The 15141-nt window shown below is 34.8% G+C and overlaps 1 long non-coding RNA gene across 1 annotated transcript; it reads left to right on the top strand.

Annotated features, from left to right (window-relative positions):
• Nucleotides 1-397: 397 nt before the first annotated feature.
• On the top strand, nt 398-7895 carry LOC146946864 (uncharacterized). The gene is made up of 6 exons (XR_015028286.1): nt 398-490; nt 1881-1971; nt 3362-3452; nt 4843-4933; nt 6324-6414; nt 7805-7895. It is a non-coding gene; the product is annotated as an uncharacterized LOC146946864 (long non-coding RNA).
• Nucleotides 7896-15141: the final 7246 nt, after the last annotated feature.

Raw genomic sequence — 15141 nt, 5'->3', positions numbered from 1 at the left:
GAAAACGAGATTTTAACCTATATGGTTAGAAGTTTGATAAATATGAAGGTTGAACTTGTCCCTCTATATCCCTTCATGCGAAACATGATATTTGAACCTATTTTGTTTTAAATTTGGTAAATTGAACACATGCTTTTTCTCTCCTATCATATTGTTTCTCGATGACTCTTGTCGCAAAAATGAGGTTTTAGCATTTATGGTTACAAATATGATAAATGAGAAGGTTGAATTTGTACCTCGATGTCCCTTGATGCGAAATATGATTTTTAAGCTGAGTTTGTTTGGACTTTGCTAAACTGGAAGTATGAAAATGTGGTTCAATGATCCTCAAACCGAAAATGATTTTAGTTTAATATAAATTTGATAAATAGGAAAGTTAATATTTTGTTTCGATGACAGTTGACGCAAAAATGTGATATTTGATTAAATGGGAAGAAATACGAAGCTTCTTGATTGATGGATCAATCGTTAAATATGCAGTTCTCTCAAGGTTAGTCGTGTAACACTTGTAAATTTAATTTCTTTAATCACCACAACATCTCTCTTTATTCATCTTTTTACCATTTGTTTTAGTTTGTTTAGATATTGAATTTTGTCGTCAAAATATAACCTCTTTCGTATGTTTTGTTTATTTTTTTTATCGATTGTCTTTTGAGTATATAACTTTGGAGTTTTTTTCTTTTTATTTTATTGAGTTATGTCTTCTGTTTGCCGCGAAAAACAGATTTTAGCTTAAATGGTTACATGTTTGATAAATTGGAAGTTTGAACTTGTCCCTCGGTAAATATAAAGTATTGGGATGACCGTTGTCACAAAAACGAGATTTTAGCCTATATGGTTACAAAGTTTGATAAATGGGAAGTTTGAAATTGTCTCTTGATGTCGCTTGATGTGAAACATGATATGTGAACCTATTTGTTTTTGTATTCGGTGAAATGAAAGTATTGGAATGGCCCTTGTCGCGAAAATTTGATTTTGGTATATATGCCTACAAGTTTGATAAATGAGAAGTTTGAACTTGACCATTGATGCGAAACATGAGGCGAAAATGAGATTTTAGCCTCTATGGTTAGAAGTTTGATAAAGGTTGAACTTGTCCCTCGATGTCCCTTGATGCAAAATATGATATATGAAACTATTTGGTTTTGTATTCGGTAAAATGAAAGTGTATTGGAATGACCCTTGTCACAAAAATGAGATTTTAGCCTATATGGTTAGAAGTTTGATAAATATGAAGGTTGAATTTGTCCCTCGATGTCCTTTGATGCGTAACATAATATTGAACCTATTTGGTTTTAAATTATGTAAATAGAAAGTAATGAGATGATCCTTGCTGCGAAAACGAAATTTTAGCTAATATCGTTACAAGTTTGATAAATATGAAGGTTGAACCCTCGATGGCCCTTGATGCAAAACATGATATGTGAACCTATTTGGTTTCATATTCGGTAAAATGAAAGTATTGGAATGTTCCTTGTCGCGAAAACGAGATTTTAACCTATATGGTTAGAAGTTTGATAAATATGAAGGTTGAACTTGTCCCTCTATATCCCTTCATGCGAAACATGATATTTGAACCTATTTTGTTTTAAATTTGGTAAATTGAACACATGCTTTTTCTCTCCTATCATATTGTTTCTCGATGACTCTTGTCGCAAAAATGAGGTTTTAGCATTTATGGTTACAAATATGATAAATGAGAAGGTTGAATTTGTACCTCGATGTCCCTTGATGCGAAATATGATTTTTAAGCTGAGTTTGTTTGGACTTTGCTAAACTGGAAGTATGAAAATGTGGTTCAATGATCCTCAAACCGAAAATGATTTTAGTTTAATATAAATTTGATAAATAGGAAAGTTAATATTTTGTTTCGATGACAGTTGACGCAAAAATGTGATATTTGATTAAATGGGAAGAAATACGAAGCTTCTTGATTGATGGATCAATCGTTAAATATGCAGTTCTCTCAAGGTTAGTCGTGTAACACTTGTAAATTTAATTTCTTTAATCACCACAACATCTCTCTTTATTCATCTTTTTACCATTTGTTTTAGTTTGTTTAGATATTGAATTTTGTCGTCAAAATATAACCTCTTTCGTATGTTTTGTTTATTTTTTTTATCGATTGTCTTTTGAGTATATAACTTTGGAGTTTTTTTCTTTTTATTTTATTGAGTTATGTCTTCTGTTTGCCGCGAAAAACAGATTTTAGCTTAAATGGTTACATGTTTGATAAATTGGAAGTTTGAACTTGTCCCTCGGTAAATATAAAGTATTGGGATGACCCTTGTCACAAAAACGAGATTTTAGCCTATATGGTTACAAAGTTTGATAAATGGGAAGTTTGAAATTGTCTCTTGATGTCGCTTGATGTGAAACATGATATGTGAACCTATTTGTTTTTGTATTCGGTGAAATGAAAGTATTGGAATGGCCCTTGTCGCGAAAATTTGATTTTGGTATATATGCCTACAAGTTTGATAAATGAGAAGTTTGAACTTGACCATTGATGCGAAACATGAGGCGAAAATGAGATTTTAGCCTCTATGGTTAGAAGTTTGATAAAGGTTGAACTTGTCCCTCGATGTCCCTTGATGCAAAATATGATATATGAAACTATTTGGTTTTGTATTCGGTAAAATGAAAGTGTATTGGAATGACCCTTGTCACAAAAATGAGATTTTAGCCTATATGGTTAGAAGTTTGATAAATATGAAGGTTGAATTTGTCCCTCGATGTCCTTTGATGCGTAACATAATATTGAACCTATTTGGTTTTAAATTATGTAAATAGAAAGTAATGAGATGATCCTTGCTGCGAAAACGAAATTTTAGCTAATATCGTTACAAGTTTGATAAATATGAAGGTTGAACCCTCGATGGCCCTTGATGCAAAACATGATATGTGAACCTATTTGGTTTCATATTCGGTAAAATGAAAGTATTGGAATGTTCCTTGTCGCGAAAACGAGATTTTAACCTATATGGTTAGAAGTTTGATAAATATGAAGGTTGAACTTGTCCCTCTATATCCCTTCATGCGAAACATGATATTTGAACCTATTTTGTTTTAAATTTGGTAAATTGAACACATGCTTTTTCTCTCCTATCATATTGTTTCTCGATGACTCTTGTCGCAAAAATGAGGTTTTAGCATTTATGGTTACAAATATGATAAATGAGAAGGTTGGACTTGTACCTCGATGTCCCTTGATGCGAAATATGATTTTTAAGCTGAGTTTGTTTGGACTTTGCTAAACTGGAAGTATGAAAATGTGGTTCAATGATCCTCAAACCGAAAATGATTTTAGTTTAATATAAATTTGATAAATAGGAAAGTTAATATTTTGTTTCGATGACAGTTGACGCAAAAATGTGATATTTGATTAAATGGGAAGAAATACGAAGCTTCTTGATTGATGGATCAATCGTTAAATATGCAGTTCTCTCAAGGTTAGTCGTGTAACACTTGTAAATTTAATTTCTTTAATCACCACAACATCTCTCTTTATTCATCTTTTTACCTTTTGTTTTAGTTTGTTTAGATATTGAATTTTGTCGTCAAAATATAACCTCTTTCGTATGTTTTGTTTATTTTTTTTATCGATTGTCTTTTGAGTATATAACTTTGGAGTTTTTTTCTTTTTATTTTATTGAGTTATGTCTTCTGTTTGCCGCGAAAAACAGATTTTAGCTTAAATGGTTACATGTTTGATAAATTGGAAGTTTGAACTTGTCCCTCGGTAAATATAAAGTATTGGGATGACCCTTGTCACAAAAACGAGATTTTAGCCTATATGGTTACAAAGTTTGATAAATGGGAAGTTTGAAATTGTCTCTTGATGTCGCTTGATGTGAAACATGATATGTGAACCTATTTGTTTTTGTATTCGGTGAAATGAAAGTATTGGAATGGCCCTTGTCGCGAAAATTTGATTTTGGTATATATGCCTACAAGTTTGATAAATGAGAAGTTTGAACTTGACCATTGATGCGAAACATGAGGCGAAAATGAGATTTTAGCCTCTATGGTTAGAAGTTTGATAAAGGTTGAACTTGTCCCTCGATGTCCCTTGATGCAAAATATGATATATGAAACTATTTGGTTTTGTATTCGGTAAAATGAAAGTGTATTGGAATGACCCTTGTCACAAAAATGAGATTTTAGCCTATATGGTTAGAAGTTTGATAAATATGAAGGTTGAATTTGTCCCTCGATGTCCTTTGATGCGTAACATAATATTGAACCTATTTGGTTTTAAATTATGTAAATAGAAAGTAATGAGATGATCCTTGCTGCGAAAACGAAATTTTAGCTAATATCGTTACAAGTTTGATAAATATGAAGGTTGAACCCTCGATGGCCCTTGATGCAAAACATGATATGTGAACCTATTTGGTTTCATATTCGGTAAAATGAAAGTATTGGAATGTTCCTTGTCGCGAAAACGAGATTTTAACCTATATGGTTAGAAGTTTGATAAATATGAAGGTTGAACTTGTCCCTCTATATCCCTTCATGCGAAACATGATATTTGAACCTATTTTGTTTTAAATTTGGTAAATTGAACACATGCTTTTTCTCTCCTATCATATTGTTTCTCGATGACTCTTGTCGCAAAAATGAGGTTTTAGCATTTATGGTTACAAATATGATAAATGAGAAGGTTGAATTTGTACCTCGATGTCCCTTGATGCGAAATATGATTTTTAAGCTGAGTTTGTTTGGACTTTGCTAAACTGGAAGTATGAAAATGTGGTTCAATGATCCTCAAACCGAAAATGATTTTAGTTTAATATAAATTTGATAAATAGGAAAGTTAATATTTTGTTTCGATGACAGTTGACGCAAAAATGTGATATTTGATTAAATGGGAAGAAATACGAAGCTTCTTGATTGATGGATCAATCGTTAAATATGCAGTTCTCTCAAGGTTAGTCGTGTAACACTTGTAAATTTAATTTCTTTAATCACCACAACATCTCTCTTTATTCATCTTTTTACCATTTGTTTTAGTTTGTTTAGATATTGAATTTTGTCGTCAAAATATAACCTCTTTCGTATGTTTTGTTTATTTTTTTTATCGATTGTCTTTTGAGTATATAACTTTGGAGTTTTTTTCTTTTTATTTTATTGAGTTATGTCTTCTGTTTGCCGCGAAAAACAGATTTTAGCTTAAATGGTTACATGTTTGATAAATTGGAAGTTTGAACTTGTCCCTCGGTAAATATAAAGTATTGGGATGACCCTTGTCACAAAAACGAGATTTTAGCCTATATGGTTACAAAGTTTGATAAATGGGAAGTTTGAAATTGTCTCTTGATGTCGCTTGATGTGAAACATGATATGTGAACCTATTTGTTTTTGTATTCGGTGAAATGAAAGTATTGGAATGGCCCTTGTCGCGAAAATTTGATTTTGGTATATATGCCTACAAGTTTGATAAATGAGAAGTTTGAACTTGACCATTGATGCGAAACATGAGGCGAAAATGAGATTTTAGCCTCTATGGTTAGAAGTTTGATAAAGGTTGAACTTGTCCCTCGATGTCCCTTGATGCAAAATATGATATATGAAACTATTTGGTTTTGTATTCGGTAAAATGAAAGTGTATTGGAATGACCCTTGTCACAAAAATGAGATTTTAGCCTATATGGTTAGAAGTTTGATAAATATGAAGGTTGAATTTGTCCCTCGATGTCCTTTGATGCGTAACATAATATTGAACCTATTTGGTTTTAAATTATGTAAATAGAAAGTAATGAGATGATCCTTGCTGCGAAAACGAAATTTTAGCTAATATCGTTACAAGTTTGATAAATATGAAGGTTGAACCCTCGATGGCCCTTGATGCAAAACATGATATGTGAACCTATTTGGTTTCATATTCGGTAAAATGAAAGTATTGGAATGTTCCTTGTCGCGAAAACGAGATTTTAACCTATATGGTTAGAAGTTTGATAAATATGAAGGTTGAACTTGTCCCTCTATATCCCTTCATGCGAAACATGATATTTGAACCTATTTTGTTTTAAATTTGGTAAATTGAACACATGCTTTTTCTCTCCTATCATATTGTTTCTCGATGACTCTTGTCGCAAAAATGAGGTTTTAGCATTTATGGTTACAAATATGATAAATGAGAAGGTTGGACTTGTACCTCGATGTCCCTTGATGCGAAATATGATTTTTAAGCTGAGTTTGTTTGGACTTTGCTAAACTGGAAGTATGAAAATGTGGTTCAATGATCCTCAAACCGAAAATGATTTTAGTTTAATATAAATTTGATAAATAGGAAAGTTAATATTTTGTTTCGATGACAGTTGACGCAAAAATGTGATATTTGATTAAATGGGAAGAAATACGAAGCTTCTTGATTGATGGATCAATCGTTAAATATGCAGTTCTCTCAAGGTTAGTCGTGTAACACTTGTAAATTTAATTTCTTTAATCACCACAACATCTCTCTTTATTCATCTTTTTACCTTTTGTTTTAGTTTGTTTAGATATTGAATTTTGTCGTCAAAATATAACCTCTTTCGTATGTTTTGTTTATTTTTTTTATCGATTGTCTTTTGAGTATATAACTTTGGAGTTTTTTTCTTTTTATTTTATTGAGTTATGTCTTCTGTTTGCCGCGAAAAACAGATTTTAGCTTAAATGGTTACATGTTTGATAAATTGGAAGTTTGAATATGTCCCTCGGTAAATATAAAGTATTGGGATGACCCTTGTCACAAAAACGAGATTTTAGCCTATATGGTTACAAAGTTTGATAAATGGGAAGTTTGAAATTGTCTCTTGATGTCGCTTGATGTGAAACATGATATGTGAACCTATTTGCTTTTGTATTCGGTAAAATGAAAGTATTGGAATGGCCCTTGTCGCGAAAATTTGATTTTGGTATATATGCCTACAAGTTTGATAAATGAGAAGTTTGAACTTGACCATTGATGCGAAACATGAGGCGAAAATGAGATTTTAGCCTATATGGTTAGAAGTTTGATAAAGGTTGAACTTGTCCCTCGATGTCCCTTGATGCAAAATATGATATATGAAACTATTTGGTTTTGTATTCGGTAAAATGAAAGTGTATTGGAATGACCCTTGTCACAAAAATGAGATTTTAGCCTATATGGTTAGAAGTTTGATAAATATGAAGGTTGAATTTGTCCCTCGATGTCCTTTGATGCGTAACATAATATTGAACCTATTTGGTTTTAAATTATGTAAATAGAAAGTAATGAGATGATCCTTGCTGCGAAAACGAAATTTTAGCTAATATCGTTACAAGTTTGATAAATATGAAGGTTGAACCCTCGATGGCCCTTGATGCAAAACATGATATGTGAACCTATTTGGTTTCATATTCGGTAAAATGAAAGTATTGGAATGTTCCTTGTCGCGAAAACGAGATTTTAACCTATATGGTTAGAAGTTTGATAAATATGAAGGTTGAACTTGTCCCTCTATATCCCTTCATGCGAAACATGATATTTGAACCTATTTTGTTTTAAATTTGGTAAATTGAACACATGCTTTTTCTCTCCTATCATATTGTTTCTCGATGACTCTTGTCGCAAAAATGAGGTTTTAGCATTTATGGTTACAAATATGATAAATGAGAAGGTTGAACTTGTACCTCGATGTCCCTTGATGCGAAATATGATTTTTAAGCTGAGTTTGTTTGGACTTTGCTAAACTGGAAGTATGAAAATGTGGTTCAATGATCCTCAAACCGAAAATGATTTTAGTTTAATATAAATTTGATAAATAGGAAAGTTAATATTTTGTTTCGATGACAGTTGACGCAAAAATGTGATATTTGATTAAATGGGAAGAAATACGAAGCTTCTTGATTGATGGATCAATCGTTAAATATGCAGTTCTCTCAAGGTTAGTCGTGTAACACTTGTAAATTTAATTTCTTTAATCACCACAACATCTCTCTTTATTCATCTTTTTACCTTTTGTAACACCCATACCAGACGTATCTAGAAAGTCTAGCACGTGTGTTAATATTAGTACTGGATACATTAAAATTTTACAACATAAATTACACACGAATGAATATTTATACAACAAATTGCGTTCGTACATAAAACACATAAACATCACAACTATACATATATATAATTTCATCCTTCAATATCCAAAGCATCCTGCAGCGACACGAACGCACACTTGCTGAAACATTCATCCGACTTCAAGCTTGCACAGCGTCCTGCTTATCTGAAACAAATAAGGATTGGGATGAGACATAATGTCTCAGTGAGTTCCACCTAATCCTAGGCTATAGGCAACCTCAAGGGAAACCTACGGTCACCACGTGTCTACTTTACAACCTGACGGTTGATTATACGTGTGTGGGGACTTGCATGCTTAGACGGTAGTGCATACTAGAGCCGTCATACTCTTATCTTAACTTGTTATAGGCTTCACTTCCTATACGTGTCATGGCGGTCGAGGGGAACCTAAAACCGCATTGCCAAAGATACGCTCAACATATCGAGGCCTAAACATACATAATCATGGCACGATTCTAAACCGGACGAATAGGGGAAACCTAAGATCGTCATCGGCATAACATACTTTACTTGTTCTCTACATAACTTGCACATGTCTTATGGCATCTAATGCCCTTGCTCATAACTTAATCATACTTGTAATCACTCTTACATACTCATGAACATAATCATAAACATAACATACATAGTCGTGCATAAGTTCATTCATTAGGTTAGCGTTGAACAAACAATTATTATCTTGGTTCATTTTACGGATAGTCCCGGGTGGAGTAACCCCGAGATCAATCCCATACATGACCGATGTACGTACATCGGACTCCCTCGGTGTCGTGCGGGTCCCTTGCGGCTTAAACTGTTCCCCTTAGGTCGAGAACCTCCCGTATCCCCCTGGCGTGGATAACAAGAGACACGAACACCTACGTCTTGTTAATTTCAGTGACATGCGGGTCCCTTACGGCTTGAATCGTTCCCCTTAGATCGAGAACCTCTTGTATCCCCCTGATGTGGATAGCAAGAGACATGCCACCTACTTATTAATTCACAGTCTTGTCGTACATATACATAAACATATTCATACATGCTTGCTTATTACCTCGGACCCTTGAGTCGATCCGGTTGGCGGTAAACTTATACATTCTTATTCTTAGTGGAGAGATTAACTAATCAATCCATGGCTTAATGTGCTAACTAATCATACATGATCATATGCGAAGAGATTACACTTCGCGTCTTAATTACTTAGGTTCATTCCTATACTTAACATACTTAGGGATTTCATGCTAAACTTGCTAGTTCTCGACTACTATGTCGAGGCTCTAGTTCTTCCCTTCCTTAATGCTCACTACCCGAATAAATCGGCTTAAACTCTCTTGTGCCTTTCTTGATGTACATGTTAAGATCACCATGATTCTTGATTCGAGGTTGCTTGATGTTATGTGCATTGATTAGATGTTGTTTTGGGGTTACAAAGTTATAAAACGATGAAAGAAAAGCATCGGAACGCACCACGGACCCTAGAATGGACCAACAGGCCAAAGCATGCTGGCCCATCCAGAGAGCCACGCTATTAGCGCAGCTGGGGCGTAGCCCTTGCTGAAGAATTTCGCTATTAGCGTATATTTCGCTAATAGCGTGGTTCTTCGGGACTGTGGTACAAATTTTGCTATTTTTGACCCAAAACTCATCCTAATGGTTCCTGCAATGCACCAAAACATCCAGCAACATATATATACATTCTAAAACATCTTTCATAGCCATATTAACATGTACAAAGCAAGATCAAGGCAAGGGGATAAAATCCTAATATTTTCTAATCTTAACATAATTCATGTTTTCTTGCAAAATAAACACATAATCCCAAGGGAGGGTTCTATCTAAGAACTCACCTAACATAATCCTTGTGATTCCTCAAGTTCCAAGCTTTTCCAAGATCAAACCCTAGGCCAAGAATCCTTGTTCAATCCTTTCTCTTTGTTGTTTCTTGTCCTTGAAGCTTCTATGATTCTTGTTTGATCACCTCTTGCATGATTTGGAAAGCCTAGGATTGATTGGAGAGGAAAGGGTGGCGCCATCTTAGAGAGAAGGAGGAGAGAATTCTTTCTCTCAAAACCTAGAGAGAGAAAGAGAAGTGGAAAATGAATAATTTTGGCCCCAAAACACTTATATACTCCCTTGCGAGCAATTACCCAAAATGCCCTTCGCATTAGTCGCGTTTACCTGGCTCTGATACATAAGTCCATACTTGACTGATATCACCTAATATTAGCTTCCCTCGTACTTAACATTTTCGTCATACTCACTTTCCATGAATCTTAGTCCTCTGACACATTTAACAGATAAAACTTCCATTAGCTGACGAACGGGATATTACATTCTACCCCCCTTAAAAAAAATTTCGTCCTCGAAATTTAGAGATCACTACCACTTATCATGACAAAAATTTACCATCTATGGTCTGAGCCAAACATTTTCCATTCAAACATTTCCAAGAAGTTCATCATAACTTGTGTTCCGTCTTGTTTCTTGATTCATATACGTAAGTATATAGCTTTCTTGATCTTAATATCACTTAAACTTTGATGTTATCTTAGTACACCATGACTTGGGACATTCCATGCTAACATAAACTCATTGTTTCAGAATATATCTTACCCGCTTAACATAAACATTCTTGTAAAAATATATTACCATAAACATGAACACTCAGGATTTGCCTTTTAACTGGAATCCTATGGAAACCAGGTTTGCCCTGCAGCGCTTACTTGTAACTTTAAAACATATTTCATACCTACATCTTATCATGAATACATAATTTTACTGTACCTTGAGGCACATGCTTTTTACTTATATTACTCATATAAACAATTCCACGGATCACTTATCTCTTCCTGAATCTTAGGAAATCTTCGATCTTATTGCATCTTATCACCCGTACTGAGGGGTAACTTATATAGCTTGACATGAAAAAGTGAAATCAACTCACCACTTCATCTGATAATCTATTAATTAACATCGTGGTTCACATGCTCTTGAAACTTATTAGCACATCCACTTGCACATACATCGTACACTCTTAATACACTTCCGTGTATCCTACATGATATTGGCTTCATATAAACATTGTCGTTTCCATAACATGTACATACTTTCAAGTGCCATCTTTTGTTAAATGATAACGATACGTGTTCTAAAATCTTCCTTAAAGAAATTTTTTTTCTTAAACTTTGGTATTCGGGTTCTTGGAACGAATTTATACATAACTAAAAAGATTTTATCATTTCCAAAACTGATTGTATAAGGAACCTCAGAACCACCGGACGAGTTTCGATATTTTGGAAAAAGATTTTACAACTCGTCCAAAACTTGTCCACGACGAGTTGGTCCTGAAGTTTGTACGTCTTAAGTGAGTTCACTTACGACGTATCTCATCAGTTTCAAAAATGTATAATTTCATAAGTTTAAATAAAAACATCGTTCCCAAGTTCCATAATACCAATCTTAGTCTTAAAGGTTGTAAAATCATGGCTTGACGTGTCCTAACAAGTATCGTTTTCACTCAACAAGTATTGCAAACATGAGTATGAATCTCTTTACACAACACTCAAAAGTTGCTTCTCTCTTATGATAACATGCTTAACTTCGAAGATAAATTCTTCCCTTGTTTAACCGATATACATACTTGCCATACCGCTTACATATCCACAGGAAATCCTTGGACCTCTTAACATAAACTTATTCCTCTTCTTCCGAACACTAAACTTGATTCTCCACATTATCTCATTTAGTTATCGCTTGAGCATTAATACCTTTTCCGGAACCCGGTTATCATTCTTGATGCTTTGATTCTTTACTTGAGTCACAAAATGTAACCTTCTGAACCTTACATACTTCCCATTATCATCTTACTTAGGTGATGGCACATATTTGAAACTTTTACCTTAGCCAATGCTATCTTATATAAACATCCATACTTACTTATCACATTGAGAACTCCTCGTTTGTCTTATGATGCATCTGCTAAACTTGCCTTACTAACCGAATATTCTTCAAAAAGCTTCATACATACTAAAATTCCCATGTTTCGTGTTTAATGATTAACTTCCATGGCGCTACTCTGATTCCCACCGGTTGGCTTAAACTAATACTCTAACCCGTTAGAGCAATTGAGACTTCAATTCTTGCTTACCACTAGAATACTTACTTCTAGAACTATTCTCAAGATCTTCCATGTTGCAAACAACGACATAACCTCACACCTGTCCTAACCACTGCCTTGTAAGAATAAAACTCATGATAACTTATCTTATGCTCATAATACTTGACTTGGGGGTAAACCTTATGTTCTTGCTGGTTGCATTTACCATACATATCATATTTGAACCTGTTTCGAGTAACTCAAATCCCATTAACTAACCCATTTAGCACTTGAACATGACTTTCTTAATTATCTACTCCTTGTACCTTCGCATTCTCGCCAACTATATTTTGCTTAATCATACCAATGCTTGCTCATTAATTTTTCTTTTAAAGAAACTTCGTTAACTAGCGCACAGGTCATTGACGTTGATGATTTTCTATTTTATAAATATATCGAGTTTAGGCCCCGTCCGTTGCTCTAAAATCATAGAACGAGTTGATAACACATACGCGCTATCAAACCTAGACTCTAATAAGTCTAGCCTGCTCTACGAGTGTCGAAGCAACCTGGTTCCTAGAAAAATCTCGTGAATTTTCAAAACGTCAACTTCAATCACCCATACGCATAAATCTTTCTAAAATTATTTAAACTTTATAATTCAACATCGTATCGAGCCTTAGCAAGTCTATTAAGCAAAACATAGGTTCGAGAGATACGTCATATTTCCACATAATCCGTGAATCTTGTGATTTCTCATAACTTTGTACCGCTTAATTTCTTACTTACTAACTCATGCATAAACACCGGTGACTTTTCTTCTAAATGCCGGAACTTTTATACTCTTGATCTTGGCTTGTTCTTGACACATTAACTTCCAATACTACCTTAAACCGGATTGATTCCGTTAATACTTGTCCATGCATTTTCTTCCTTAGAAATCATAGGAGGTGATGTGCATTCGATACTTGATGTTATAGAGAGTGTTGGTTACATAAAAGATTGTGAAAACAACCCCCAATAGCTACTAAAGCCCTAGAGACGAAATGACAGTTTTTGGAAAAACTGAAAATTTTCGCTCCAGGTTCGCTATTAGCGAAATCCTCTGGAGTAATTTCGCTATTAGTGAAATTTTCGCTATTGGCGTGGTTTCTTCAGCACAGTTTTCCAAAAATCATATTTTACATAAAAATCTTATTTCCTCAAGTATCCCAATGCATATCATTCCTTCCAATCTCTTAAAGCAATTTTATAACCTTTGCATGGCAAGCATTAACATCATTCGGTTCAATTCAAGGCACATTAGAAACTAATGTCTTGTTCCTCATAGCACTTAACATAACTTCCACATAAAACCTTAACTTCATTCACATGTTGTTATTCCTGAGAGCCTGCTAACTCCGTCAACATATGTCGACTTCTCACTATCTTGTATCCTTGTACTGCATTCCAGAATATCATAATTCCGTTCCACAACAATTCTTACCGAAACTTTCGGTCCTGGTTAGATACATATATCCAACTTCTTCACTTACGGGTACACAAAATATCATTAACATCTTACCCAACACTGTTGGAACATTCCTTCTTAACATGCCTTACATTCCCGGAGGATTCACTCTTGTGCTTGGTTAGTTCACCGGCCACCTTTTGGCACGATCAAACTCTTACTAATACTTATCTGAGTTCTTACTTCTGAGTTCACACTTTCCAGTGCATCTTCATCACATACTTCATTCCTCCAGGGTCCTATTCAGCTCTCAAGCATCCGTCCTAATCGTCGAATGTTAAATTGAGTTGATCAGGCTCAACTAACAATGACAAATAGAACATTTACCCGGAACCCAATGGTCCCACTACCTTAGTTGTAATTTAATGACCCAAGGCACGGTCTGAATCGACCTGCTCTGATACCAATTGTAACACCCATACCAGACGTATCTAGAAAGTCTAGCACGTGTGTTAATATTAGTACTGGATACATTAAAATTTTACAACATAAATTACACACGAATGAATATTTATACAACAAATTGCGTTCGTACATAAAACACATAAACATCACAACTATACATATATATAATTTCATCCTTCAATATCCAAAGCATCCTGCAGCGACACGAACGCACACTTGCTGAAACATTCATCCGACTTCAAGCTTGCATAGCGTCCTGCTTATCTGAAACAAATAAGGATTGGGATGAGACATAATGTCTCAGTGAGTTCCACCTAATCCTAGGCTATAGGCAACCTCAAGGGAAACCTACGGTCACCACGTGTCTACTTTACAACCTGACGGTTGATTATACGTGTGTGGGGACTTGCATGCTTAGACGGTAGTGCATACTAGAGCCGTCATACTCTTATCTTAACTTGTTATAGGCTTCACTTCCTATACGTGTCATGGCGGTCGAGGGGAACCTAAAACCGCATTGCCAAAGATACGCTCAACATATCGAGGCCTAAACATACATAATCATGGCACGATTCTAAACCGGACGAATAGGGGAAACCTAAGATCGTCATCGGCATAACATACTTTACTTGTTCTCTACATAACTTGCACATGTCTTATGGCATCTAATGCCCTTGCTCATAACTTAATCATACTTGTAATCACTCTTACATACTCATGAACATAATCATAAACATAACATACATAGTCGTGCATAAGTTCATTCATTAGGTTAGCGTTGAACAAACAATTATTATCTTGGTTCATTTTACGGATAGTCCCGGGTGGAGTAACCCCGAGATCAATCCCATACATGACCGATGTACGTACATCGGACTCCCTCGGTGTCGTGCGGGTCCCTTGCGGCTTAAACTGTTCCCCTTAGGTCGAGAACCTCCCGTATCCCCCTGGCGTGGATAACAAGAGACACGAACACCTACGTCTTGTTAATTTCAGTGACATGCGGGTCCCTTACGGCTTGAATCGTTCCCCTTAGATCGAGAACCTCTTGTATCCCCCTGATGT

The sequence above is a fragment of the Medicago sativa genome, chromosome 2 (genome assembly GCF_051527215.1).
Source record: "Medicago sativa cultivar Bolivia chromosome 2, Bolivia_mono, whole genome shotgun sequence".
Classification (NCBI taxonomy): Eukaryota; Viridiplantae; Streptophyta; class Magnoliopsida; order Fabales; family Fabaceae; genus Medicago; species Medicago sativa.
Note: the sequence above shows the minus strand (reverse complement) of the source record. Positions and strands in the feature narration are given on the sequence as shown.